Source organism: Ranitomeya imitator, chromosome 7 (assembly GCF_032444005.1).
Source record: "Ranitomeya imitator isolate aRanImi1 chromosome 7, aRanImi1.pri, whole genome shotgun sequence".
Classification (NCBI taxonomy): domain Eukaryota; kingdom Metazoa; phylum Chordata; class Amphibia; order Anura; family Dendrobatidae; genus Ranitomeya; species Ranitomeya imitator.
This window is the reverse complement of record NC_091288.1, coordinates 174,145,649-174,162,455: the sequence shown is the minus strand read 5'-3', so window position 1 is coordinate 174,162,455 and position 16,807 is coordinate 174,145,649.

The following is a 16,807-nucleotide window of genomic DNA, read 5'->3' as shown; positions in this document are numbered from 1 at the left end:
TATATGCTTAATTTTTAGGAATTCGCTGAACCAAGCAAATTTGATTTGCAAATCGGCCATCATTTTAAAAATTGCAGAAGATTGTATCAGCTAGAGAAGGCTCATATGATATTAGGCACATATTTGAGGGCTTTTCCATAATGCATTGCAACTATCACAATACATGGTATTGCACAGCCAAACATGGACTATTATAGTCTATATAAAAGCAGAAGCAGGGAATGAAGCAGCAATTTTTTGGTGAATCTGAATAATGAGAGGATGTCACAGCTTAACCAAAGAGATAGTGAGGGAAAGCCATAAAACACAACTAAGGCTGAGTTTGCAATAAGGATCTTGACAGGGGGAGCTTATAGTCTGGAAGACCACCTCAGAGTATCAAATATGTGATTTCAGGGCAATTGAAGACTTTGCATTACTGTTGATTCTGATTAGAATGAAAAAAAAATTGCAAAACTGGTGCATTTGAATTTCAAAAGACATTCTCATATCTAGTTCATCTCATTTATTGCCTACACATGTGCAGTGGTTTGTCTGTACAAGCAGCTGTGCCAATTACTGCAACTCCTTACCAATTAAACATTAATGGCCCATCCAAAATCTAAGTAATGATAATGAACTGCAAATTACCACTGAACTCCTTTTAGACAATATACTGTACACAGCATCATACTACGCAAAGGACATGTGTTACCAGATTTCCCAATACAAACTGCATACATTATTAAATTGATCACTTAGATTTAATAAGACTGGTGCGGTGCTTTGAAAGTCAAGTACTAAGAGGAAAACATAAAGCGCTGTTCACACTGTTCTGTATCACACCAATTGGATATGGGATCATGTTTCAGCAGATTATACTGTATGTCTCAGCAGCTTATATTGTCCTATGAGGGACCTAGACTCTGTAAAAATCATACCTGCAATACAGATTTCACTACTTTAGTTTTTCACTAAAAATATATATTTATTTAATATGTAAATGAAGGCCCCTCAGTGCAGATTTGGAGGGGCCAAGAGCTCAGTGCACCTGCCCGCCCCCTCAATTAACCTGTGGTGTGCTGAGGCTTGACTGACAGTGCTCACTTGCCTAGGGCAAGTATTGCCTAAATTAAACCCCTGGTTCTGTACATCTGCACTTACACCACAGAAGTTCAGGGAGCATGTGCACACGCAGTGTCAATGTGGGCACGCTCTCATCCGTATCGCCTTCCCACAGTGGGCACTCACTAGTAGGAGATCCTGTGAGAACTGAGCAACCACTACAGACAAGAGAGAGGGATAAGATCATACCCGGCAGATACCTCAATGGACTTCTGGGCCAGCAGATTAACATTGCCGCTTGGCATTGTCGTGTTGAAAAACAGCTCATAGCAATATAGTGACATGATTATTAAGGTTGAAGGAAGACTTTAAGTCCATCTAGTTCAACCCATAGCCTAACCTAACATGCCCTAACATGTTGATCCAGAGGAAGGCAAAAAAAATCCATGTGGAAAATAGTAAGCTCCACTTTGGGGAAAAAAATTCCTTCCCGACTCCGCATACGGCAATCAGTCTAGTTCCCTGGATCAATGCCCTTTCAAGGAATCTAGTATATATACCCTGTAACATTATACTTTTCCAGAAAGGTATCCAGTCCCCTCTTAAATTTAAGTAATGAATCACTCATTGCAACATCATACGGCAGAGAGTTCTCACTGCTCTTACAGTAAAGAATCCACGTCTGTTATTATGCTTAAACCTTCTTTCCTCCAGACGTAGAGGATGCCCCCTTGTCCCTGTCTCAGGTCTATGATTAAAAAGATCATCAGAAAGGTCTTTGTACTGTCCCCTCATATATTTACACATTAAAACAAGTTCAACCCTGAGGGTATGTGCACACGTCAGGTTTTTTTCCTGACAAAATCCTGAGAATTCTGGCAGAAAATCGCGTTTTTTTCAGCGCGGATTTTTCGCGGTTTTTGCGCGGATTTTTTGCGGATTTTTTGCGGAATTTTTGCGTTTTTTTCCTGAAAGTCATTTTGGCTTAGAAATCCGCAAAAAATCTGCAAAAAGAACGAGCATGTCCATTTTTTTTGCGGAATGCGTTTTTTTTGCGGTAAAAAACGCATCCATCTGAACAAAAAATCCGGAATGCATTCTAAATGATAGGATGCATATTTTTAGCGTTTTTGATGCGGAATTATAGCGTTTTTATAGCGAAATTCCGCAAAAAAAACGCTAAAAATCCGGACGTGTGCACATACCCTTAGTCTTCGTTTTTCCAAACTAAATAGCCCCAAGTGTAATAACCTACCTTGGTATTGCAGACCCCCAATCCTCTAATAACCTTGGTCACTCTTCTCTGTACCTGCTCTAGTTCAGCAACAGTATGTCTTTCTTATACACCGGAGACCAGAACTGTACACAGTATTCTAAGTGTGGTCGAAATAGTGACTTGCATAGAGGTAAAATTATGTTCTCCTCATGAGCATCTATGCCTCTTTTAATGCATCCCATTATTTTATTTGCCTTTGCAGCAGCTGCCTGACACTGGCCACTGAATATGAGTTTGTCATCCACCCATACACCCAGGTCTTTTTCATTGACGGTTTTTCCCAGAGTTTTAGAATTAAGCACATAATTATACATCTTATTACTTCTACCCAAGTGCATGACCTTACATTTATCCCCATTAAAGCTCATTTGTCATTTATCAGCCCAAGCTTCTAGTTTACATAAATCATCCTGTAATATAAAATTGTCATCCTCTGTATTGATTACCCTGCAGAGTTTAGTGTCATCTGCAAATATTGAAATTCTGCTCTGTATGCCCCGTGCAAGGTCATTAATAAATATGTTAAAAAGAAGAGGGCCCAATACTGACCCCTGTGGTACCCCACTGCTAACCGCGACCCAGTCCGAGTGTGCTCCATTAATAATTACCCTTTGTTTCCTATCCCTGAGCCAGCTCTTAACCCACTTACACATATTTTCCCTATCCCCAATATTCTCATTTTATGTATCAACCTTTTGTGTGGCACTGTATCAAAAGCTTTTGAAAAGTCCATATACACTACATCCACTGGGTTCCCTTGGTCCAGTCCGGAACTTACCTCTTCATAGAAATTGATTAGATTTGTCTGACAGGAACGGTTCCTTGTAAACCCGTGCTGATACTGGGTCATAAGGTTATTCCTCTTCAGATACTCCAGTATAGCATCTCTTAGAATTCCCTCCAGGATTTTACCCACAGTAGAGGTTAAGCTTACTGGCCTATAATTTCCGAGTTCAGTTTTTGTCCCCTTTTTGAATATTGGCACCACATTTGCTATACGCCAGTCCTGTGGTACAGACCCTGTTATTGTGGAGTCTTTAAAGATTAAAAATAATGGTCTATCAATGACTGTACTTAATTCCTGCAGTACTCGGGGGTGTATCCCATCCGGGCCCGGAGATTTGTCAATTTTAGTGATTTTTAGATGCCGCCGCACTTCCTGCTGGGTTAAGCAGGTGACACTTAATGGGGAATTTTTATCACTAGTCATTTTGTCTGCCATGGGATTTTCTTGTGTAAATACTGATGAAATAAAGTCATTTAGCATATTGGCTTTTTCCTCATCCTCATCCACCATTTCACCCAGACTATTTTTAAGGGGGCCAACACTATCATTTTTTAGTTTCTTACTATTTACGTAGTTAAAGAATATTTTGGGGTTATTTTTACTCTCTCTGGCAATGAGTCTCTCTGTCTCAATCTTTGCTGCCTTGATTTGCTTTTTACAGAATTTATTTAATTTTCTGTATTTATTTAATGCCTCATCACTACCTACTTCCTTTAATTCTCTAAATGCTTTCTTTTTGTCACTTATTGCGCCCCTTACAGCTCTATTTAGCCATATTGGTTTCCTCCTTTTTCTAGTATGTTTATTCCCATACGGTATATACTCTGCACAGGTCCTATCCAGGATGCTAATAAATGTCTCCCATTTTCTTTGTGTATTTTTATGTCTCAGGATATCGTCCCAGTTAATTGCACCAAGATCCTCTCTCATCCGTTGGAAATTTGCCCTCCTGAAGTTTAGTGTCCTTGTAACCCCCCTACTACACATCTTATTAAAGGATACATGAAAACTTATTATTTTGTGATCACTATTCCCCAAGTGACCCCCAACCCTTATGTTTGATATGCGGTCTGGTCTATTAGTTAATATTAGGGCTAGCAGTGCCCCCCTTCTTGTTGGGTCCTGAACCAGTTGGGAAAGGTAATTGTCTCTCATAGTTGTCAAAAACCGATTACCTTTGCTGGAACTGCAGGTTTCTGTTCCCCAATCTATTTCAGGGTAGTTGAAGTCCCCCATAATAATGACTCTTTGGAGAAATAGATGTAACTCTGGTTCACCGATCCTCGCAGACCATTTAATCCACTTCTAGGCCATGCAGGCTTCTCACAGCAGCATGACCATCAAGCAGTTTGGTGATGTGTTGAAAAGCAGCTCCTCTTGCCATCAAGCACTCTAGGATGTCATTGGTCGACAATGGCAAAGGGAGCTGCCACCAACAGGTCTTGGTGATTTGCTTGGACATGTGTATTTAGTGTGGCAAAACACCACTCAGGCAAATCATTAACTACCTCATTGATTGGAGTACTCGTAATTCACAGTGAATTGATTTTCCGCAAATTGATGTTTTGGGAAAAATTTGGTCAAACTGACAACTTTGAATTTGACAGGATTTGCCCATTTCTAGTATCCTCTTGGAATAAAAGCTTTACATGAAACACTGGGGCTGCATGTCTGTAGTGTTCCTTGGATTGTGAAACCACACTTAACAATATGTAATTAGTTTACATTGGATGTGAGTACCACTTATCATTTCTCGGGTAGTTGTGACTTGCTACTTTGAAAATCCATGTCAGATTGGTTGGAAAATCCTGAATTTAAAATGATTATTTTTTTAGTCCAGTGGCACGGCGCCACCTGCCGCCGTGCCTGCCGCTCACTCTGCGCACCGACATACTTACCAATCCGCTCCAGCGGTGTTCGCACGCCTTCCGGTCTCTTCTCCTGACTCGCCGCCAGTCCCTTGCTCTCCTCGGGGGTGCATGCGTGCCTCTCACTGCGCATGCGCACTTCCTCTCTCTGGACTGCAGACGTTCCGTTCCTCCACTCTATGATTCTGTTGGATCTTGACCCGGAAGTTCTGCAGCACTTGGTCTATTTAAGGTAACTCCTTCCTCTGCTCCGTGCCTGATTGTCATTTGTCCTCATTTGACCCCAGTCCCTCTGTACCTTGCTCTGTCCTGTGCATCTGCCATACCTTGCTCTGTCCTGTGCATCCGCCATACCTTGCTCTGTCCTGTGCATCCGCCATACCTTGCTCTGTCCTGTGCATCCGTCATACCCTGCCTGTCCTGTGTTTCCACCATACCTCGCCTGTCCTGTGTTTCCGCAATACCCTGCCTGTCCTGTGTTTCCGCCATACCCTGCCTGTCCTGTGTTTCTGCCATACCCTGCCTGTCCTGTGTTTCCACCATATCCAGTCCTTCCTGGGCATCCGCTGTAACCTGCCTGTCCTGCGTTCCCGCCATACCCTGCCTGTCCTGTGTTTCCGCCATATTCAGTCTGTCCTGGGCGTCCGCCATATCCTGCCTATTCCTAGTCTCATTCATTGCCAGTCTGTCCTGTGTCTCCATTATAGCCAGTTCTGCTCCTTTTCCGCTCCTACTTCCTGTCCCCAGGTATCAGCTTCTGTGACAATAGTCTCCCTCGGGCCTGCGCCTAAAACTCCCTGTATTGGGGGTGGTCCACCAGGCCAGCTCACCCTTGGGAGGTTCGTTGTTGTGGTTCCGCGGTTTCAAAAGAGTTCCAAAAGATCTGACATCCAGTTATTGAGTGAAATACCTGATGAGTCCAAGTGTATTCAATCTCCACCTATGCAGCTTGTACTGAGCAGTATACATTTAAATCCAAATGACCTAAGCACAAAGCTTGGTCACATTCCGTACTAGTACAAAAGACCACAGTACCAACCCATATAAAAATAAATGATTGGCACAAGGAATGTAAAATTAACAAATTTTATTTTCATAAACCAACAATTTAACATGTATCATAATTACCTAGGTACCTCAAACCACAACTTGAAGCCACTAGGCGTAGGGCACAAATCACCACAACTGCTATATTAGTAAATAACAAGAGATACACATGGTACCTCCCTATGCCATACTTAATTTAAGCCACTGGCGCACGCCTAAGTGGCAAACAAGCCGAGGGAAACTGTCCACGTGCTTAATAGGCTGCCTGCATAGTGTAAAAGTATTCCAATAGCAAGTATATAAAGGTGTATTACCTTTACCGGGGGTGGGTCGCACATTAGGACGTGGGCACTATACAGGTAATACACCTTTATATACTTGCTATTGGAATACTTTTACACTATGCAGGCAGCCTATTAAGCACGTGGACAGTTTCCCTCGGCTTGTTTGCCACTTAGGCGTGCGCCAGTGGCTTAAATTAAGTATGGCATAGGGAGGTACCATGTGTATGTGATATGTTATACTGTACGGTTCTATCTCTTGTTATTTACTAATATAGCAGTTGTGGTGATTTGTGCCCTACGCCTAGTGGCTTCAAGTTGTGGTTTGAGGTACCTAGGTAATTATGATACATGTTAAATTGTTGGTTTATGAAAATAAAATTTGTTAATTTTACATTCCTTGTGCCAATCATTTATTTTTATATGGGTTGGTACTGTGGTCTTTTGTACTGAGCAGTGTAAGATAAGCAGGAAGGAGGGACACTGAGGAGCTGTCAATCAGGCAAGCTTCATGAAGTCAAAATAACACTTTAGAAAAGATTATACAGTCATTCTGACATGGATTTCCAAGGTAAGTGCACAATCCTCATCTAAGGTCTAAGATGTCATGGTTTGTTTGGAAGTTTTGGCTGGGACCTCAGGGGTTAAGACTTTTCAGCCTCTCTCTGGCTGTGTTAGGCCTTTATATGGCCTCAGCTGGGCTCTGGTCCTTGTCAGTTATACTTCCGCCCTCGGCTGGGTAGTTTGACCATTGTGTGCTTGTGCCTTGAGACTGCTCTTCTGTGTTATCCTTCTGCTCCGTTCTGACAACTCGTTCTGCCTGTCCCTCTGGTACATTTGCCAACAGAACAGAAGGGGACAGGATCCACCACTATACTCAGGATGAGGGGTGTATGTGAAAACGAGACAACCAGATGGCTGAGATCCTTCTAATTTGCCATGTTGATAGAAATGTTAGGAAATCCCACATAAACCTGTGAAGAAGATGGGTAAAAATAACTGCAGTAAACTTATAAAGCTGAGTTGACCCGGGAACTAACATTCTGAATGCTTTAGGACCTTATAGTTTGGTGTATAGATTTGATGTATATGTCACCATACATAGGAAATAAGGCTAAAACAGGTGGATCTGATAAGTAAAGATATAGGGTCTACTATGTTTTGTGTTGTGAATTCTGTGGCCAAGCTCCCTCCTGTGGTCGTGAGTGGTACTGCGGCTGGTTCTGTCTATAAGCTTCCTTTGGTGGATGAGAGTGGTACTGCGGCTTCTGAGTTTCCTTCCTCAGGTGATGAGGTTAAGTCGTTAGGTGCTGCTCTATTTAACTCCACCTGGTCCTTTGATCCTGGCCTCCAGTCAATGTTCTAGTATTGGTCTTGCTTCCTCCTGGATCGTTCCTGTGGCCTGTCTATCCTGCATAAGCTAAGTTCTGCTTGTGTTATTTTTGTTTGCTATATTTTCTGTCCAGCTTGCTATATTGGTTTTTCTTGCTTGCTGGAAGCTCTGAGACGCAGAGGGAGCACCTCCGTACCGTTAGTCGGTGCGGAGGGTCTTTTTGCCCCTCTGCGTGGTTGTTTGTAGGTTTTTGTGTTGACCGCAAAGCTATCTTTCCTATCCTCGGTCTATTCAGTAAGTCGGGCCTCACTTTGCTAAATCTATTTCATCTCTGTGTTTGTATTTCATCTTTACTCACAGTCATTATATGTGGGGGGCTGCCTTTTCCTTTGGGGAATTTCTCTGAGGCAAGGTAGGCTTATTTTTCTATCTTCAGGGCTAGTTAGTTTCTCAGGCTGTGCCGAGTTGCATAGGGAGCGTTAGGCGCAATCCACGGCTACCTCTAGTGTGGTGTGATAGGATTAGGGATTGCGGTCAGCAGAGTTTCCACGTCTCAGAGCTCGTCCTATGTTTTTGGTAAATGTCAGGTCACTTTGTGTGCTCTGAACTTCAAGGTCCATTGTGGTTCTGAATTACCTGTTCATAACAGTACTGGAGGCCCAAAGTACTAATGCTTCTCAATAGAGGGAAAAGAGAAGTTCTGAGACCATTTTTTTTTCTTTGCACTGTGTTCTGTCTTTCTTTTCCCCTTTACATCAGGGTGGTTCAGAACATAGGTGTGGACATGGACATTCAGGGTCTGTCCTCTTTGATGGAGAATCTCACTATAAGAGTACAGAACATTCAAGATTTAGTGGTTCAGAATCCTATGTTAGAACCTAAAATTCCTATTCCTGAGTTATTTTCTGGAGACAGAGCTAAGTTTTTGAATTTTAAAAATAATTGTAAACTATTTCTGGCTTTGAAACCCCGCTCCTCTGGTGACCCAGTTCAACAAGTTAAAATCATTATTTCTTTATTACATGGCGACCCTCAAGACTGGGCATTTTCCCTTGCGCCAGGAGATCCTGCATTATGTAATATTGATGCGTTTTTTCTGGCGCTCGGATTGCTGTACGACGAACCTAATTCAGTGGATCAGGCAGAGAAAAATTTGCTGGCTCTGTGTCAGGGTCAGGATGAGATAGAGATTTATTGTCAGAAGTTTAGAAAGTGGTCCGTGCTCACTCAATGGAATGAATGTGCGCTGGCAGCTATTTTCAGAAAGGGTCTCTCTGAAGCCCTTAAGGATGTCATGGTGGGATTTCCTATGCCTGCTGGTCTGAATGAGTCTATGTCTTTGGCCATTCAGATCGGTCGACGCTTGCGTGAGCGTAAATCTGTGCACCATTTGGCGGTATTATCTGAGCATAAACCTGAGCCTATGCAGTGCGATAGGACTTTGACTAGAGCTCAAAGGCAAGAACACAGACGTCAGAATGGGCTGTGTTTCTACTGTGGTGATTCCACTCATGCTATCTCCGATTGTCCTAAGCGCACTAAGCGGTTCGCTAGGTCCGCCACCATTAGTACGGTACAGTCGAAATTTCTTTTGTCCGTTACTTTGATCTGCTCTTTGTCTTCCTATTCTGTCATGGCATTTGTGGATTCAGGCGCTGCCCTGAATTTGATGGACTTGGAGTTTGCTAGGCGCTGTGGGTTTGTCTTGGAGCCCTTGCAGTGTTTTATTCCATTGAGAGGAATTGATGCTACGCCTTTGGCCAAGAATAAGCCTCAGTATTGGACCCAGCTGACCATGTGCATGGCTCCTGCGCACCAGGAGGATATTCGCTTTCTGGTGTTGCATAATCTGCATGATGTGGTCGTGTTGGGGTTGCCATGACTACAAGTCCATAACCCAGTATTAGATTGGAAATCAATGTCTGTGTCCAGCTGGGGTTGTCAGGGGGTACATGGTGATGTTCCATTTCTGTCTATCTCATCATCCACCCCTTCTGAGGTCCCAGAGTTCTTGTCTGATTACCGGGATGTATTCGATGAGCCCAAGTCCAATGCCCTACCTCCGCATAAGGATTGTGATTGTGCTATCGATTTGATTCCTGGTAGTAAGTTTCCTAAGGGTCGACTGTTTAATTTATCTGTACCTGAGCACGCCGCTATGCGGAGTTACGTGAAGGAGTCTTTGGAGAAGGGTCATATTCGCCCGTCGTCGTCGCCATTGGGAGCGGGGTTCTTTTTTGTGGCCAAGAAGGATGGTTCGCTGAGACCTTGTATTGATTACCGCCTTCTAAATAAAATTACGGTCAAATTTCAGTACCCCTTGCCGCTGCTGTCTGATTTCTTTGCTCGGATTAAGGGGGCTAGTTGGTTCACCAAGATAGATCTTCGTTGTGCGTATTAAACAGGGCGATGAATGGAAAACAGCATTTAATACGCCCGAAGGCCATTTTGAGTACCTGGTTATGCCATTCGGGCTTTCTAATGCTCCATCAGTGTTTCAGTCCTTTATGCATGACATCTTCCGAGAGTACCTGGATAAATTCCTGATTGTATACTTGGATGATATTTTGGTCTTCTCGGATGATTGGGAGTCTCATGTGAAGCAGGTCAGAATGGTGTTCCAGGTCCTGCGTGCTAATTCTTTGTTTGTGAAGGGGTCAAAGTGTCTCTTTGGTGTTCAGAAGGTTTCATTTTTAGGGTTCATTTTTTCTCCTTCTACTATCGAGATGGACCCTGTTAAAGTTCAGGCCATTTTTGATTGGACTCAGCCAACATCCCTGAAGAGTCTGCAGAAGTTCCTGGGCTTTGCTAATTTTTATCGTTGCTTCATCAATAATTTTTCTAGTATTGCTAAACCGTTGACTGATTTAACCAAGAAGGGTGCTGATGTGGTCAATTGGTCTTCTGCTGCTGTGGAAGCTTTTCAGGAGTTGAAGCGTCGTTTTTCTTCTGCCCCTGTGTTGTGCCAGTCAGATGTTTCGCTCCCGTTTCAGGTCGAGGTTGATGCTTCTGAAATTGGAGCAGGGGCTGTTTTGTCGCAGAGAAGTTCTGATTGCTCGGTGATGAAACCATGCGCCTTCTTTTCCAGGAAATTTTCGCCTGCTGAGCGAAATTATGATGTTGGCAATCGAGAGTTGCTAGCCATGAAGTGGGCATTCGAGGAGTAGCGTCATTGGCTTGAAGGAGCTAAGCATCGTGTGGTGGTCTTGACTGATCACAAAAACTTGACTTATCTCGAGTCTGCCAAACGGTTGAATCCTAGACAGGCTCGTTGGTCGCTGTGTTATGGCTGGCAATCAGGCAACACAGCGTGCAGTAATCAGCGCACATACAGAGATCTGGCAATAACCAAAAACAATAGGACGAGCTCTGAGACGTGGAATCTCTGTAGACTGCAGTACCTGATCTATCCTCACACAACTATAAGCAGCAGTGGATTGCGCCTATCACTACCTATGCAACTCGGCACTGCCTGAGGAGCTGACTAGCCTGAAGATAGAAATACAAGCCTGACTTACCTCAGAGAAATACCCCAAAGGAATAGGCAGCCCCCACATATAATGACTGTTAGCAAGATGAAAAGACAAACGTAGGAATGAAATAGATTCAGCAAAGTGAGGCCCGATATTCTAGACAGAGCGAGGATAGCAAAGAGAACTATGCAGTCTACAAAAAACCCTAAAACGAAAACCACGCAAAGGGGCAAAAAGACCCACCGTGCCGAACTAACAGCACGGCGGTGCACCCCTTTGCTTCTCAGAGCTTCCAGCAAAAGTTAAAAGCAAGCTGGACAGAAAAAACAGAAAACAAACTAGAAGCACTTATCTAGCAGAGCAGCAGGCCCAAGGAAAGATGCAGTAGCTCAGATCCAACACTGGAACATTGACAAGGAGCAAGGAAGACAGACTCAGGTGGAGCTAAATAGCAAGGCAGCCAACGAGCTCACCAAAACACCTGAGGGAGGAAGCCCAGAGACTGCAATACCACTTGTGACCACAGAAGTGAACTCAGCCACAGAATTCACAACATCGCTGTTTTTCTCCCGTTTTGACTTTGTGGTATCATACCTTCCGGGCTCTAAAAATGTGAAGGCGGATGCCCTGTCTAGGAGTTTTGTGCCCGATTCTCCGGGTTTGTCTGAGCCGGCGGGTATTCTCAAAGAGGGGGTAATTTTGTCTGCCATCTCCCCTGATTTGCGGCGGGTGCTGCAAAAATTTCAGGCTAATAGACCTGACCGTTGCCCAGCGGAGAAACTGTTTGTCCCTGATAGGTGGACGAATAAAGTTATCTCTGAGGTTCATTGTTCGGTGTTGGCTGGTCATCCTGGAATCTTTGGTACCAGAGATTTGGTGGCTAGATCCTTTTGGTGGCCGTCTCTGTCGCAGGATGTGCGTTCTTTTGTGCAGTCCTGTGGGATTTGTACTCGGGCTAAGCCCTGCTGTTCTCGTGCCAGTGGGTTGCTTTTGCCCTTGCCGGTCCCGAAGAGGCCTTGGACACATATCTCTATGGATTTTATTTCGGATCTCCCCGTCTCTCAAAGAATGTCGGTCATTTGGGTGATTTGTGATCGCTTCTCTAAGATGGTCCATTTGGTGCCCTTGTCTAAATTGCCTTCCTCCTCTGATTTGGTGCCATTGTTTTTTCAGCATGTGGTTCGTTTACATGGCATTCCAGAGAACATCGTTTCTGACAGAGGTTCCCAGTTTGTTTCGAGGTTTTGGCGAGCCTTTTGTGCTAGGATGGGCATTGATTTGTCTTTTTCCTCGGCTTTCCATCCTCAGACAAATGGCCAGACTGAACGAACCAATCAGACCTTGGAAACATATCTGAGATGTTTTGTTTCTGCTGATCAGGATGATTGGGTGTCCTTTTTGCCTTTGGCTGAGTTCGCCCTTAATAATCGGGCCAGCTCGGCTACTTTGGTTTCGCCGTTTTTCTGCAATTCTGGGTTCCACCCTCGTTTCTCTTCAGGGCAGGTTGAGTCTTCGGACTGTCCTGGTGTGGATACTGTGGTGGATAGGTTGCAGCAGATTTGGACTCATGTAGTGGACAATTTGACTTTGTCCCAGGAGAAGGCTCAACTTTTCGCTAACCGCAGGCGCTGTGTGGGTCCCCGACTTCGTGTTGGGGATTTTGTTTGGTTGTCATCTCGTTATATTCCTATGAAGGTTTCCTCTCCTAAATTTAAGCCTCGTTTCATTGGTCCATATAGGATTTCTGAGGTTCTTAATCCTGTGTCTTTTCGTTTGACTCTTCCGGCTTCTTTTTCCATCCATAACATGTTCCATAGGTCATTGTTGCGGAGATACGTGGCACCTGTGGTTCCATCTATTGATCCTCCTGCTCCGGTTTTGGTTGAAGGGGAATTGGAGTATATTGTGGAGAAGATTTTGGATTCTCGTGTTTCGAGACGGAAACTCCAGTATCTGGTTAAGTGGAAAGGTTATGGTCAGGAGGATAATTCCTGGGTCTTTGCCTCTGATGTCCATGCTGCCGATCTGGTTCGTGCCTTTCATGTGGCTCATCCTGGTCGGCCTGGGGGCTCTGGTGAGGGTTTGGTGACCCCTCCTCAAGGGGGGGGTACTGTTGTGAATTCTGTGGCCAAGCTCCCTCCTGTGGTCGTGAGTGGTACTGCGGCTGGTTCTGTCTATAAGCTTCCTTTGGTGGATGAGAGTGGTACTGCGGCTTCTGAGTTTCCTTCCTCAGGTGATGAGGTTAAGTCGTTAGGTGCTGCTCTATTTAACTCCACCTGGTCCTTTGATCCTGGCCTCCAGTCAATGTTCTAGTATTGGTCTTGCTTTCTCCTGGATCGTTCCTGTGGCCTGTCTATCCTGCATAAGCTAAGTTCTGCTTGTGTTATTTTTGTTTGCTTTTTTTTCTGTCCAGCTTGCTATATTGGTTTTTCTTGCTTGCTGGAAGCTCTGAGACGCAGAGGGAGCACCTCCGTACCGTTAGTCGGTGCGGAGGGTCTTTTTGCCCCTCTGCGTGGTTGTTTGTAGGTTTTTGTGTTGACCGCAAAGATATCTTTCCTATCCTCGGTCTATTCAGTAAGTCGGGCCTCACTTTGCTACATCTATTTCATCTCTGTGTTTGTATTTCATCTTTACTCACAGTCATTATATGTGGGGGGCTGCCTTTTCCTTTGGGGAATTTCTCTGAGGCAAGGTAGGCTTATTTTTCTATCTTCAGGGCTAGTTAGTTTCTCAGGCTGTGCCAAGTTGCATAGGGAGCGTTAGGCGCAATCTACGGCTACCTCTAGTGTGGTGTGATAGGATTAGGGATTGTGGTCAGCAGAGTTTCCACGTCTCAGAGCTCGTCCTATGTTTTTGGTAAATGTCAGGTCACTTTGTGTGCTCTGAACTTCAAGGTCCATTGTGGTTTTGAATTACCTGTTCATAACAGTTTTGAGTGATGCTGTATAAATTGTGACATGTGGAATTGAGACAATAGGGACAATATAAATGATTGCCCATGAAAGCCTAATCACACAGGACTATCTGTTATATACTGGTTTACACTAAGTGAGGTTGTGAGCTGGTCTCGAGCATACAAGAGGTTAATTCGAAATATACCTGTACTACGTGTATGCATTCCAATGTATTTTAGTATCTTAGTGTTGTAAGTCTTAAGCACCTTGCACCTTTGGTTATTTTTTTTTTTTTTATTGGAAAAATTATATTAAAAGTTATATTTTAGTCCAGACCGCGGATATAAATATATTATTGATTGGATTATACCACCAGCTAAAAAAGAACTTCAAAAGATCCAGATAATCCCCCAGAGTCTTCTTATGTGTTTGATCATACTCTTGTTAGTAAGTATGTTAGGAGATGTCATCCTGAAACATAAAACCATATACATGAATGCTTTGAGTGTTTTCTTTAGCACAGAAAGCAATGAATTTACTATTTTTTAAGCAATTTCTTAATACGTTTTAACCAATTATGTTAGTTATTAAAAAAATTACAAACAGATAAATACATAAATAGATTGGCAAAATAGGTGGCAAAACAAAAAGCTGTAGGAATAACTGAAAGAATAGCGGAACCTGCTCCAAAGCCCTAAATTATATCTGTTGTTTGTCAATTAATAAATAAGGATGTGTTTGAAGATTGGTGAGTTGGTGAATACCGTGTTTCACTTTTCCTAGTTACTGAGACAGATAGTATGGCAATTTGGGATCAATTAGATCTTAGAGCTATCACCTTCGGTTGGTACGCAAAGAATTTTCTCTCCAATACAGTGGATTATGTTCAAAACTATTCACAACCAGCAAAATAAGTACTTCTCAGAACTAAAACAAATCCTAGGCCATCTGGCCACCAACTACATTTATAGGGTCTTTCACTATCATAGGCACTTCAAAACACAACTTTGTCCATGCCATTCCCCACAATGATGGTGCTGGTTCCCATACAGGCTGGAAGTGCCTTTCCTTTCCCCATACTGAGCCACATTTGAGAATAAGGCTAAAGTTACATGACAACTTTGCCAAATGGTGATGTTACATCTCTCAACATAATGAACATTGATAATATGCTCATATTACCACCACGTTGCCCCCCCAAGCTTGATTTCCTGCAATGTGGATTTTGTTGTTATGAGTAGCCTCAGGTTAAATGAACCATATGTAAAGGAGCATCCCTAACTAGATTGCAATAAGGGCCCTTAGTGGCCCAAGACTGTAAATGATGGTAAATAAGCACCGAAAAACATGCTATATCATTGATTAGCGCTTATCACAGGCAATTTTTCTGACCATTACAGTAAAATAAATGGACCAGTGCAATGCCACTTTGATTGCAGTGCAAAAAGCAAAGAAACTTAAAGATCAACTCGTCATAGATACAAACATAAAATATGGTGTTTTTATTAGGTGAAATTGTACTACTATTAGATTTACTACAAAGTTTTCATTGGATTTTGAGGATCTTACTTTTCATGATAATGTGGCTTCACTGAGGTAGGAGAATATACTTATCTCTTGGGCCTAGACCTACAAAATAAGGTAAGAAGAGATTGAAAATATCTTTATTCTTTACTAATTAAAAGAGCATTGAATATGTAGGAGAAGTGGATAACAAAGATGGCGCAGACCCCCACACAGATCTAGTTTATTATTGTACATTGCTCATACAGTGCCATCATATTCCACAATGCTTTACAGACATAATCATTTCTGTCCCCAATGGGCTAACAATCTAAATTCCCTATCAGTATGTATTTGGAGTTTTCGTGGAAACTGGAGGAAACCTAGGAAAACATGGGGAGAACATACAAACTACTTGCAGATGTTGTCCTTGGTGGGAATTAAACCCAGGACCCCAGTGCTGCAATTAAAAGTGTAGCTACCAGGAAGGCAAAGTGTTCAGCTGCCTCAGGCCCCTTGCTTTGAGGGGCCCACTGAGGGCTAGGCTACTTTTAACTGTATCGGTATGTGTAGGGTGTCAATACAGTTAAACTCTCCGGCATAACAGGGAGACATGATCTTCCTTCACTGCCATCCTGGGCCCGTGAGCAGGGGTGCCCGATGCCAGTGCAGGCACTGGGCCCCATGCTTGTCATCACAACTTCAACTGTAGCAGTATCCTAGATGCAGCTACAGTTGAAAGCAGTGATGAAGGAGGGAGTGTCAACTTCCTCCCTCGTCATTTTTCCTTGGTATCTGACATCTCAAAGAAGCAAGCGTGATGACATCATTACATTGAGCACGCTACGCTTAGATTCAGAGTGCTTGTTACAGCAACCGGAGCAGAAGGAACAAAGATAAGAGGTGGGTATTTTTTTTTTATTATGTGTTGGCTAGAATACTGTATGGAGAACTATGGGGAGTGTATTGTACTCTAAGGACTATGGGACTATGCTTTATGGACTATGGGGTGAATTGTAATATACAGAGAAGAATGGGGTACATTATATTGTCTATGGGATGTATTATACTGTATGGACTAAGGCAGTGATGGTGAACCTTTTAGAGACTGAGTGCCCAAATGCTAACCCAAAACCCAATTATTTATCACAAAGTGCGAACACAGCAATTTGACCTGAGACTGATATAGACATCACAGGAGGCATTGGGACTGGTGCAGACATGACAGGAAACATTGGGGCAGGTGCGGACTTTGCAAGAGACAGTGGGGTTGGTGTGGACAACGCAGTAAATAGTGGTGC